Source organism: Rhinatrema bivittatum, chromosome 14 (assembly GCF_901001135.1).
Source record: "Rhinatrema bivittatum chromosome 14, aRhiBiv1.1, whole genome shotgun sequence".
NCBI classification, from domain to species: Eukaryota; Metazoa; Chordata; class Amphibia; order Gymnophiona; family Rhinatrematidae; genus Rhinatrema; species Rhinatrema bivittatum.
The window spans coordinates 8,552,573-8,567,067 of record NC_042628.1 but is presented as its reverse complement, the minus strand read 5'-3'; positions in this window follow the sequence as shown (position 1 = coordinate 8,567,067).

Genomic DNA, 14,495 nt, shown 5'->3' with positions numbered 1-14,495 from the left:
AGCTCTTTCATGACATTTATTTGGTGAATATAAGAAGAGTACATTTGAAAGGCATTTCCACAGGTAGAACAATGGTTTTACCCTTGGAAGTGGCCCTGCTATAACATTTAGTCGCTCAGTCTGCACACATGTAATTTACCTCAGTTGAGGGTGGAACTGGATCAATGGCATAGCCAGAACTAAACATTTTTTGGGGGGGGGGGGGGGGGGGGACGACTACCTAAGGTTAACATGGGTGGGCAGTAGACTTACAGATCCTAGCCCTACTAGTTGTACTCTTATTGATAAATAATGCCTTAGCGGGCACCCTACAGTGGATTTCTGAGTCGTCTGCAACTGCCGTCATGCATCATGAGTAACATTTTTAAAATATTTTAATTCTATTACTTCAAGCACTTACCAACATTAAAAATGCCTTATTAATCTGTATTCATTTATTAGATATTTATTGCAGTTTATAAATGCACAATATCATGAAAGAAGTGAACAAAGAACACTTAACAGAAACTTCAGATCCAATCACATAATAAAACAAATATCAATATATTCTTTTATGAATCCTCTTTCCAAAAATGCATAGAAGTACAATAAAACAGCAATAATCATAATAATCATTATAAAAAGATTTGCAACAGGTGCAGAATAGAATATACAAAAATAAAATTCAAATTCCAGTGTCACCTTAGTGACAGCAAAACAAATTTCCTTCACTTCCAAACACTTTCAGACCGACACAGTAAAGTGTGCCCGGGTTAGTGCACCATTTTATGTGATTTGGACGTGCATTTTTGACGCATGTCCACTACCCCTTATACAGTAAGGGCCAGATTTTAAAAGGGTTACGCGCACCGGGTCTATTTTAAAAAGGCCGGCGACGTGTGTAAGTCCCGGGGCTTTACAAAGGGGGCGGTCCGGGGGCGGGGCCAGAGGCCTCCGACAGAGGCCTGTGTCGGAGGATTGTATGCTGGCAGCCTGCCAGCAGGCGCAAAAGGTAAGACAACGGACGGGGGAAGGGTTAGAGTAGGGCTGGGGGGGAGAAATGTTAGGGGAAGGGGTGGGAAGGTCAGGTTAGGGGGAAGGGAAGTTCCCTCTCAGGCCGCTCCAATTTCGGAGTGGCCTGGGAGGGAACGGGGGAAGGCAGTGAGGCTCGCCACACACAAGGTGCACAATTGTGTACCCCCTTGCGCGCATGTTATAAAATTGGGCATACATGTACGCGTGCCGGGTAGCACGTGCACATGTAGGCCGCGCATGCTTTTTAAAAAGATTTACCCCTATGGATTTTAGCATGTCGAAAACGCATGTCCAACCCTCCCGGAAACCAATAGTTATTTGTCCGGGATAATGAAAAGAAAAAGTGCGGCCAATCCGCACATTTTATGCTGAAAAATTAGCTCCTGCCCAAGGGCAGGCGTTAATTTCTGAGCAGCCAGAAAAAGTGCACAGAAAAGCAGAAAATGCTGCTTTTCTGTGCATCCTCAGACTTAATATCCTGGTGATATTAAGTCAGAGGAACAAAAAAGATAAAAAATAAAAAAATTGTGCCGGCAGGTCAGGTTAGGAGAATGGATGCTCCGTTTTATGAGCGTCCATTTCCCTAACCCATGGCTGATAGCGGGTTCGGAAAATGGATGTTCATAAAATTGAGCGTCTGTTTCTGAAACCAGCTGACAGCCACCTCTCCTGGGCTAAGGAGGCGCTAGGGGTGTGTAATTGCCCCTAGCACCTCCTTTTAGCTCGACCCCTCATTTACATTATGTATTGTGCGCCAGGAGAAGGGCCTGTGCGCGCGTTCAAAGATCAGGCGCCGAAGCAGATGTGCTTTTTTTTAGCATGTCTATATCGTATTGGCTTGTTTATGAAGTAGCACAAACCCCTGAAAATAAATAAGTAAATAAATAAATAAGATACCTAGAACCTTACCGTACCATAACAGCAGTAACTCTCAGGCCTCAAACAGCAGCAACCTTACCTACAAAAAGGCAGCAAAGGCAAGCAATACACCAGGACCTACCTACTGGGCAAACAGAACAAACCAGCCCAGCCAAAATACTGCATCTTTGTCACACATGCGCAACACCAGACCCTTACCCAATACAGAATAAGGGACTACAAATTAGAAACAATCATGCAGACAAAACTGAAATGAAAAGCCTGTGAAACCAGACTCTGTGAACTCTGGAATACTGAAGAAAAAGCAAAATACAAACATATTAAACATTCACATTCCCAAAGATGGCATATTCCAATCGTTGAAAGGCAAAATATTTGTTTTTTACCTCTGTTGTCTGATCTTAATTTTCTAATCGGTTGGTCCAAGTCTCTTTTTTCCCCTTGGCTGTCTTTTCCTTATTCCTTTTTCAGGATCTCTTTTATTCTGTTTCTTCTCTCTCCTCGTGTCTTCTTTCCTTTCTCCTTCATACACATACACAGACTCTGTCTCACATGTTCTCTCTCTCTCTCTCACACACACACACACACACATACACACACTTTCTCTCACACAGAATCCCACTCTTCCATGCTCTCTCACATATATACAGGTTCCCACTTCCACACACATACACAGGCTCTCACTCTTACATGCTCTGTTTTACACATAGGCTCCCACTACCAGAAAAAACACACACAGGCTCTCATTCTCACATGCTCTTACACATATGCTACCATTCCCACAAATACAACACACAGGCTCTCACTCTTACATACACAGGCTGTCACATGCTGTCTCCCATTCTCCCTCACAGACACACACACAGGCTCTCACTTTTACATGCTCTCTCACACAGCTTCACATTCCGACACAAACATCCAGCTTTCACATGCTCTCTCATATGCAGGCTCCTGCTTCCACTTCCATACATACGTACATACACAGGCTCTCACTCTCATTTGCAGGCTACCACTCTCACATGTTCTCTCTCTCACACACACACACCCCCAGGTAGGCTCCAATTCACATCCCCACCCCCCAGTAGGCTTCCATTCATCCCACCCCCACACACCCCAGACAGGCTACCATTCACACACACCCACACTCACAGGCTACCATTCACACACACCCACACTCACAGGCAGGCTACCATTCACACACACACACATGCACATGCATACATATCAGGCAGGCTAGCATTCACACACACATGTACATGCACAAACATATAACTAGGCAGGCTACCATTCACCCCCACTCCCACCCCCAGGCAGGCTACCATTCACACATGTACCCAGGCAGGCTATTATTCACATACACACTCACACCCAGGCAGGCTCCCATTCACACATACACACTTTCCCCAGGCAGGCTACCCTTCTACCTTCTACCTACACACTCACACCCAGGCAGGCTCCCAATCATCCCCCACTCCCATCCCTACCCCCTGGCAGGCTATCATTCACATACACACACACACATAGAAATGCAAAATACAGGCAAGCTCCCCATTGGGAGCCAATTCTGCTTCTGCCACTTCTCACGGGGCTAGCACTTCCTCTGTGCTGATCTCGCCATGCATGAGATCAGCACGGAGCACTTACTGGCTGCACATGTTTTCAGCATCACAGGGCCGGCACACTTGGAGGAGCAGGAGAACAAGCGTCTTCATGTAAGGGGTTTTTTTCCTCGGCTATCAGCCCCCAGTCCTACTCCTCTTCTCGGCCGCCAGTGGAATGGGTCTACCGGCGGCCTCGCAGACCTGCTCCACTTCTCAGTTTCTGGGCCTCCTCCTCCGCCTCTCGGCCGGTGTATCTGCTGCTGCCCTGTGACAGGGCGTCTTCTTGGAGCACTGGGTAATGCTGATTGGGTGGGCCTGAGCCCGAAGTGGCTGGGCCACCTGAGGTTATGCCACTGTGTTAGATCAACATGCAGTCAGGTCGGTGTTGCATACTCGTAGATTACTATCATGCCCTATATGTAGGTTTATCTTCTAAACTTTCCCACAGCTTGCAGATATTGCAAAATGTAGCAGGCAGGGTTGAAGGAAAACCAAATATTTGTTGGCACGATTAAATGGGGAGGTGAAAGGGACAGTTAAAACCAAAAATGCATCTTTCAAAAAACGGAAAGCAGACCAAATGAGGAAAATAGGGAAGAGCATAAGCATTGACAATCTAGATGTAAAAAAAAAAGTAATTAAGCAGGCGAAGAGAATTTGAAAAGAAGCTTGCAATAGAAGGAAAAAGAAGTAAAAACTTTTTCAAGTACATTTGAAGCAAAAAGCCTGTGAGGGGGTCAGTTGGGCCACCAGATGATTGGGGGAAGGGGGGGGGGGGGAAGAGGACCAGAAAAAGCAGGAAGACGAAAAGAATTCTTTGCCTCTATTTGTGCTGAGGAGGATGTTGGGGTCTCATCCGCATCTGAAACAATTTTTGATCATGATGACTCTGAATGACTAAAGAAAATCACTGTGAAGCTGTAGAGTGTAAGAGATCAGATTGACAGACTAAAGAATAACAAATCACCAGGTCAGGATGTTCTGAAAGAACTCAAACACGAAATTGCAGACCCTTTTCTGGTGCTTTGCAACCTGCCATTTAAAGCAGCTGCAGTAACAGGAGGGTAACCAATGGGATGCCAGGTGATTTCTAACATAGGACTGTGTTGATCTTTGGGGGTGCTTTGAAGTGTTATAATATACCGTGCATATGCATTTTGAAAAACGAAGAAAAATTGAACCTTTAGGGTCCACATGAGTGAACGGTCGTGAGGTCTGGGATTCTTCTCCTGGGGTAGAGCAGTTTTGTACATCCTCCCAGCTTGCTGACACCCTTTTAGTTCACTTTACCTGGATAGCATTTAGTTCACCTTATTATACATTTTTCTGTTCCTGGTTTAGATTCATGAACATAAGAAGTGAAATGTTGGGTCAGACCAAAGTCCATTGAGTCCAACATCTTGTCTCTGACTGTGGCCAGTTTGGGCCACACAAAACACCCGGCAGATCCACAATAATTGATCTATTTCTTGTAACTCACTCCCAGGGTAATAACTGTTTACGGACTTTTTCCTTCAGGAAGTTGCTCAGCCCTCTTTTGAACCCCGTCTGCTGCTGGAGCGGACTGTTTGTGCCAGCCCCATCACCGCCTCAGCAGGGGTATGCAGCATGCATTTACCTCCCCTTCTGGCAGTTTCTATGGTGTCTCCTCCCGGGGCCCACCCTCCCATACTGTTTGCCAGTCTGCTTGTGCATTGGAGCGCACACACATGAAATCATGCTGAAATGCTCATCCGGCGCACCTAGCATTCTTATAATATAGGGCGAAAATGTTCCCTGAAGCAAGGCGCACAATCGGTGAGTGAACTGCTGTATCCCTGCTGGGGCTTTCAAGATCCGTCGTTCGTACAATATACTCTGACTTGATGCATATAATTTGGAGCCAGGCAAACAGAACGCCATGCTGGCATTTTGTAAAATCAAGCAGTGCCAGCAATGCAAAGCCACAGTAAACACCTTTACTTTTGTTCCACTGATGTTTTATGTTCCTACAGGGCAATTCTGAATGGTGCTATTTTCACATTTGAAAATAAGGGAAGCAGGAAGCTTGGTTCAAAATGGAACGATATTGTCTCTAAAGCATGCCAAGCCTTACGCAGTCCTGAAGGTCATACATGCCGGGGATGAATGGTGAAGGGTGAAACCTGAGCGGATAGAACTGAAACCGTGTTACCCAGTTTTTGGCTACTGAAGCAGAGGGGCTGATGGCCACATTGCTCTTTTTTTAATACTTAGAAAAAGCATGGCCACAGACTTCGGAGCCTGTTTCACATTTCCAGTCACCAGAAGGGTTCAGTGTGGATCGACGTCTGCTCCAGACCCGGAGCACCGTGAGGTCCTTTCCAGTGTTAGGAGGTGGAGCCCCTTGTAAAGTGATTTCATTACAACAGTCACTTTTGTATAGTGAAGAGTGGAACCGGCAAAAGAAATTGGCAGTATGATTATTTTTAAGTTCAAATCTTTTTTTTTATTAATTGTCAACATTATATGCACAGAACACCAAGATGCAACTTTATGGCGATGCATGCTTTCTTCACATCACCATCAAACGCACATTAGCAACCTACGTTCCATATATATAACAGTTTCTGTCCACCCCAATAATCTATCCCAGTTGTTATTACCCCATGTAAACCCCTTCTAACAGGCAGAGTCAATAGATTTTCAATTCTTCCTCTCCATTGGTCAAAAATGTCACCATTTGCTCCCTGGCTTCCTCCCTGACCATAATTGAAGAGCTTCCCCAATCTGTCCTGGAGACCCAACTGGGTTTTTTCAGAATTCCCATACTGAATATGCAAGAGATAACTGTGCAGATGCTATGAGCGGCTGTGGGCTCACCTGGACAGGTTCGGGAGCCTTGCCCATCTCCTTCTCACTGAGCTCACAAATGTTGGGAGATGAGGCATTCCACTCGCTCCTGCCATCCATCCTATTTTTGGCTCTGTCCGCCCAGTGAATTAAAAAACTGGAACCAACTCCTCCAATGCAATGGGGGATTGGGTCACCTGGGGTTGCTATGTGACACGTGGGGGAGGTCCTCACTGTTATTTCTTCTTGTTCCCTAGGTTACAAAATACTTAACAGAAGAGCTCCTCCAGTATGGAAAACAAGCAACAACGGATGCCCTGGTCAGGTATGGATTTCTGTAAGCGCCCCAGCAGAAGGGATCTGACCTGCAGCACCGGCTTATTCTCCTGTATTCATTCCACCACTCAGAGCCAGAAAAGGACATGATCAACTCAAAGAACAGATGTGTAGTAAATAACCAACCAAGAAAAGAAATAGCAATCTGCCAGCTGAAGTCAGCAATGGAACAACTCTGGTCAGCGATCTGCTTCCACGGGAGAATAATGGAAACATTTTCAACGCACAGGAAAATCTGCTTCAGGTTCTCTCGTGCTGGCACACTTGAGCTACACCTAGACATACACTTCCGTTTCATCTAAGGCCAGGTAAAAGCATACCTGTGGCATTACAGGCTGCAAAGTGATCCTGCTGAGATTCCAATCTCCACTTCCTTTTTCTTCCAAGCAAATGAACTTGTACCAAGGAGCTCTGCATACGTTTGATAAGCCCACACATTGGGGTAGATTTTCAAAGGGTTACGCGCGTAACCCCCGAAAACCTACCCCAAACCCCCTCCCCCTGCGCGCGCCGAGCCTATCTTGCATAGGCTCGGCGGCGTGCGCAAGTCCCGGGGCTTTCCTGGGGGGGGGGGGGGGGCGTGGCTGCGGCCTCCGGACCAGCCCCCGGACCGGACCATGGTGCGCCAGCAGCCGGCCCGGTGCAAGTTATGCCTGCCTCAGGCAGGCGTAACTTTCGTGATAAGGGGGGGGGGGGAATTAGTTAGGGCCGGGGGGCGGGTTAGTTAGGGGAAGGTGCGGGGGGATGGAGGGATCGGAGGCAGGCTGCGCGGCTCGGTGCATGCAGGCTGCCGATTTTGGGCAGCCTTGCGCTCGCCGACCCCAGATTTTAAAGGATATGCGCCTATCTATTAAAATCCGGCGTACTCTTGTTTGCGCCTGGTGCGTGAACAAAAGTACGATCGGGCGTACTTTTATAAAATCTACCCCATTGTTGTGTGGGTAGTTTTAGCATAGATTTTCTAATATGAAAAACAGGAGAGGTCCTAAAACAGCACAAGGAAGGACAATCAACAGTGAAAAGCAGGCTTGGCTGTCCGGAAGGACTGTAAGGAATGGAACCGCTGAGGCTCAGGCACAGTAGCAGCACGGGGGAGGAATTCAGTGCTGCCGCAGGATGAGGCTGGGTTGGAGTGAGGCACCCAGCCTGGCCCTCAACATCCTCCTCCTTAACTTTCTGATAATGGACTTATTTACTGTTACTTTAATTCTGTTTTTATGGAATTGCATTGCACTTATGATATATTTTGTGTACATCTCCTTTGGGATAGGCGGTTAAACTAAAGTGAATAAATGTAGTGCATGCAAATCCCCATAATCATAAGACCTGTAAGAAGCAGTCATCCAAATGTAGAATGAGTGAGCAAAAATATAATAATAAAGATCTTATTTTCATATTAAGCTGTGCGCTGAAATTCAATGCTTAGCTTAACGCATGCACCAAAAAAATTAAACTCCTAATGCAGTAAGCTAATGGCATGCTAACATATGATGTTTATAAAAGAATACTAATCAGAAAATGTGCACAGAAAACATGCTTAGCACACAACATATGATTTATGTGCAGAAAACATTTTGCATGCATAGATAGTGTTTTCTGCATATAAATGTATGGGTTATGTGCACAAATTAGCACAAAAAGCATTTTCTGTACACAAAAAACACATTTTGGGCCTGATTTTAAGAAGCATTTACACACTTAAAATTGGGTTTACACATGTAAATGCACTTTACCCATTAAAGTGGGCTTTTGAAAATTGCTACAAAATATGCCATTGAATTGTTAATAGGATATTCACATGTAAGAGCATTTTATGTGAGTAAATGGTTTTTTAAAAATTACTACGATAGTATGTTACATTTACACATTAAATTATTTGAAAATTACCTCCTTTATGTTCAGAAAACTTGATCCAGGGCTTAATTTGTGGGAGAACGGAGGTGGAACACAGTTCCAGCAATTCTTTGGAAGCTTAAAAGGCAGAGCAGCGGGAGGGGGGTGTTCTGCTCCAGCCCCTTCCCTCCAGGCAGCCTGCAGAGAAGGAAAGGGGGGTAAAGCCTGGAGCACACAGAGAAGAGAGCAGTCACCTTGGGACCGATGCAGTAAATCTGTGTGGAAAATGGGCTCCCAGCGTTGAGCGCCTGCTTTCTAACGTCGCCCAGTCACTTCTCCTGGGCACGCGATCAAATATTTAAATGAGGGGTCGTGCTGGCAAGGAGGTGCTAGGGTGAAATGTGCGCCTCTAATGCCTCCTTGGCTGCAGGTGCCCAGGAGAGGTGGCTGGCAGTGGGTTAGGAAAACGGATGCTCAATTTTACGAGCATCCATTTTCCTAACCTGGCTGCTGGCACACTTTTTTAAATTATTTTTTTTTTTAAACCTTTTATTTATTTTATTTATTTATTTGAGGTTCTTTATATACCGCCATTCGTTTAGTAACATCATGTCGGTTAACATTCAACAAAATTTTAGCAGCAGCGCTGGAACAGATAGAAATTAGCGGCAGTGCTTTACAATTAATATTCAACTTAAGAAAGGTCATTAGGAGATTATAACAAAGAAAAGATAGAGCAGGGAACGCAAACAGGGATGGGGAGGGAGAGGAAAAATGAAAAGGTAGAAATAAGATGATTACATTAAAATTAATACATAGGATAAATACATTAAATACATTAGGTACAATAGATTACTAGGCGTCAACTTTATAAAGATATTAGAAAGGAGTACTTTATGTAACTCAATAGGATAATGCATATTTACAATATTGCCACAATATTAAGTCAGAGGAAGTACAGAAAAGCAGAAAACCCTTTTTTGGGCTGCTCCAGAAATTAACGCCTGCTCTGAGCGTAAAAATGTGCAGGTTGGGTGCACTTATTATTATTTTTTTTTAATCTGGGGATTATAGCTAATAGCCTCATCAACATGCATTTGCATGTGATAAGCGCTACTAACTTTGGGGGAGGTGGGGTTGGCGTGCGTTTTGGACACACTAATCCCCTTATAGAATATGGGGTTGTGGACACCTCTCTGCCCTGGGGAGTAGCAGCTCATGGGATTTAAATGGAGGAGCACTAGTTTGTGTGCATTTTTGTGCACAAAACTCCTTGTTGCATTGGGAATAAAAATGTGCCCACAGCCCCATCAGGTGCTACAGACAGACAGACAAGTACCCAAGACTTCCACCAGGTCTCTTCTAATAAAAGACAAGGACCGGAAACATCACCCATAGCAGTGGCTTCCTGCCTGCTCCCCAGGGCCTCTTGAACCCACAGCCCCATCGGGTGCTACACAGACAGACATTCCAGCAGGAACGGAAACCTCACTGTAGAGAGCACCCTTGACCAGGGAGAAAATAGTTTTGAAAACCGTAGCCTTCTATCCCCCTCTCCTTCTCACGTATACCACGTCTACTTTTGCCCAGCAAACCATTAACCTTCTCAAGGACCTAAGGGATTTCAGAGGAGAGGAGGAGATGGGCTGAAAAGAGAAGGATGGAGAATTGTTCAGAGTAAAGCACGCAACAACATTGTTTGTTTTACCGACAAGGAAGCTCCTGGCAAGCTTTTAAAACATGATCTTTGATCTCTCAGGAGAGACGTCAAGCCACCTCTGAAAGGTGAGAATCAAGGAAAAAAAACCAGGATGAGCTCAGAAGACTTCTAAAGAACTACACAAACGCCGGCAGAGAGAGAGAGAGAACTGGTTTCAATGTGATGGGTTATCCAGGTCAGTGCTTCTACTTGGGGTCCTGAATGCTCCAGCTGTTGTGCTGATACTGACAGTTTTTGACAGCCAACTTGCAGAGCTGCAGATTGGGCTTAAATATTTCCTTTACCTTTTAAATCTAAGCAAGATCCACATTTGCTTTCAGACTGCGCAAGTTCCATAAACCACGGTCAATCTGCCAGTCCAGTCCTGCAAAACTGCATGAAAGAGCAATCTCTAGGGTTCAGTACTAAGAACTCCGATGCTTTGTACACACAAGGGCCACAGACGTTTCAGGTTTAGCCTGTGGCTTCCAGGACTGACCTGCCTCTTCCTCCACCCCTCACATGCACTTTTTGGCATCGTGAGCACAGTGGGACTTAATTATGACATGCAAGGCTCTCACCCTCTGGCTGTACATCTCAGGCCCAAGCTTGTAATATAATAACCTCAGGCCCAGCCACTTCCACCAATGCACTGCAGTCCTGACCAGTTAATATAGGGGAGCCCTTTATTTATTTATAGATTTTTATATTCCAGTTTTTGCACTTTTTTCAGCTCTTCAAAAGGTGATTACATTAAGCCCCAGAGGGCTTACACTCTAAGTTTGTACCTGAGGAAATGGAGGATAAAGTGGGATTTGAACCCTGGTCTCCTGGGTCATAGCCCACTGCTCTAACCACTAGGCTACTCCTCCATGCCTGGACTGCAGCACCATCTACTATTCATGCAAAGATGCCAATGCACCTCACAATGCATCAGAAAGATATAAATTTAAATATCATAAGGGAAAAAACCATAAGGCCAGGAAAAATGTTAACAATGAGTTATCAAACAAAACTAACTCACTATGGGCTTGTTTCATCACAATATCACGTGCAATAAGAAAAGGGTGTGTTTTATGGTAATAGCCTATTTATCGCAATGTGCATTATCTTAGCTGGTCACATAGGTATTACTGCAAAGTGTGTTAACTTTTTGCACTTTGCAGTAATACCACAATTATTGCCTTTCCTACCTGCAACCACTGGGTGGGAGGGAGAGAGAGCGAGAGACTATTAGCTATTTATGCTACTAAAGGAGGCCCACAACTCGAGGCAAGGTTTAGGTAGTAGTGTAGAGGTCAGGGGCCACTTTTATATGCAGAGTGAAGCGTACAAACAGAACAGACTTCCCCTTGCTCTTGTGAAGATTTGATGTCCTTCAGAGTGAGGAAACTCACACAACGATGAGATTTGTACAATGTTCTCTCAACCTATCTTGATATTACCGCGGGTAGAGCGTCCATCAATTTACTACCATAAGACAAACTGCGATAAACATGAAAAACTGCAGCGATTATAAATACATGTCCCTATTGATTAACAGACTGAGAGCTGGAGGATATAACAATTTTCCTGGGCCTTAATGAAACTCTGCAATTGCTCAGGAATAAAAAACAAAAAAGATTCATTACTATATTTAACTAAACATTTGCAAGGATAACGCAAAAGAAAAGTAGCCCCTAAGACAAACTTCTTGACATAATGAAAGAAAATCCTTCTTTCTTGAGTTACACAAGACAAATCTGGAAAAATTTTACATTTTTAAACCCATAAAGTAAGAATTCTAATTCTTGAAGTAAACTCTTAATTTACAAACTTAAATCATGTTCAGAAAAAAAAAAAGAACCAAAGTGGCTCTTTCTGCAATTCCATAATTGGAAGACTCCAGGAAAGCAGTAAGATCTAGAGAGTCCATTCGGCCTTGCCAATTCCTAGTAAATAATAAGTAAACTTTATTCAAAGAAGGAACAGCATCTGGTAGAAAAGACAAAGTTTCAAGAAAAAAAGCTCACGATACTCAGTCTCCAACAGCCCTTGGAAAATTCAAGAAACATAGGTTTAAGGAGCAAAGTCTGTTTTCAATAAATTCCACTCTCCTATTCAAAAACCCATCTTCTTTAATAAAAGAATATTGAATAGGTTTTAAGGAAGAGATATCCTCTTCTACTCTGGAGATGTTTCCTAAAACTTCTTGCTGATGGGTTTCACATTCCAAAACATGGTAACTTAATTTGGTGGATAGAGTACCCACCTTAGTTGACACAGATGCATTGGCAAGCCCAATGCTAGCCACTAAGTCCCAGATAGCATCTACGGTGACCACGGCCTGCTTGGGGAAGGGGATTACATTTGGTGCTAGGGGAGCCAGGCAGCTGGAACTCACTATCAGAGACCTCCGATGGCTCAGGCACCATTCCCAACATACCGACAGCAGGATCCAACACCACTAAGATGGTCACAGCTTCACCTCCTTTCCTGGAGGCTCCCCTTTGTGCCACAGTCTCAATGACATCATCAGCCCGAGACTGAGCTGCCTCACTCGGGGGAGCAAGCAGTAAACAGACATGGAGGGAGCTGAGGGATACCTCCTCCCCAGCCAAAAGAGACTCTCTTCTTTCAACTCAGGCATCAGGTCTTTGCTCCCCTTCCAACACTGCAAACTCTAAAATCAACTGCTCTCTGGGGATCGGTGAAGACCCTGAGGGAGGGGGGGGGGGGGGGTAAGTCCTGACTTTCCCCTTCCTTTTGGGAGGCATTTTAGGTACAAACCACAAACCAATAGGAAGAAACGGGAAGAACAGCTGAGCCGTAGTCACTTCATGCCACCATCTTGATCTTCCCTCCTCCCCATGACTTTTCAATTTCCTGAGATGTTTCTTATGAGGGACTTTGCCAAATGACTGCTGAAAATCCAAATACACTACAGCAACTGGCTCATCTTTATCAGCATGTTTATTTACACCTTCAAAAAAAAATCCAGTATGTGCGTAAGGCAAGACTTCCCCTTGCTAAAATCATATTGATTCTGCCCCATTAATCTATATGTTCGGTAATTTTGTTTTTAAGTATAGCCTCTACCATTTTGCCTGGCATTGAAGCCAGACTCGCCAGCCTATAGTTTTCCAGATCACCTGGAACCTCTTTTAAACATCAGAGTTATATTGACAACTCTCCAGCCTTCAGGTCTGTTTCACAATTTCACATTCGTTTTTCATGACTCTAGTTTGGACTCCATCAAGTCCTACTGATTTGTTACTCTCTAGTTTGACAGAGGCAAATAATTCGGTTTTTCTGTTATTTCTTTGTCCTCCCTGAGCAATACTTTTATCCCTCACTCATCCAGCAGCCCAGTGACCCCTTTCACAGACTTTTTGATCCAGATGTACTTGAAAACGTTTTTGAGATACATGCTGAAGGAAAATTCTCCCTTGGGCTGTTTTACATTCAACTTGCCAGTACTTATGATCTTCCCTATTTGCTTCGTTTGGGTTTGCTTAGCATTTTTTGACGAATGCCCTTTTGGCTTTAACTGCCTTTCACCTCGCCATTAAACCATGCTGAAAGCCATTTGGTCTTCCTTCCATCTTTTTTTAATACATTTTATATGGGGAGGCCACAGAATCTGTCCACACAAGCTGCTGCAGAAAACTAGTGGTTCATTCTTGTTTAAAATGCCTACAGAATTTCCCAGGTAACAACATCTCTCCTATTATTTTGCCTAAAATTTTAATTGCGTCTTTTGCCTTTATTCACTGTACAACCTAAGCAATGAACATTGCTGTCTTTTGACTTTGCTTCACTAGGATATGGAACCGAGCTGAATCAGAGATGTATGGCTCCCTCTAATGCTATAATAGTAGTATAGCCTTGACATTGGTCTGATGATAATTTGAGTGCAGTGAAGAGCAGTAATTGGAAAAAAACAGTCATCTCCTAACAGTTTACAGATAGGCCTTAAATAAATATTGAATAAGATAGCAGATAATGCCGAACTCTGCAGTACTTAAATAACAATGTATGCACAAGATACTACAAGTCCCAGCAATCACTTAAACTGTAAGCTGTCTGTGGCAGGGACTCATTGGGCCTGTCTCTAAATTGTTGTAAAGCTGCTGCTTTTGAGCACTCAAGTTTAGTTTATTTCCTTGATTTACTGCAAAATCATTAAAAAAAACCCACCGATGCAGTTTACAGATAGTAAGTAATACAAATAAATGTCACACTTGCTTTTATGTTATTGTTTGGGCTGTTTCTTTTGTGCACATGCTTGTTTACATCTCCTTTATCTATAAGATGTCTCTATAATGCCTTTTGTGGTTTTT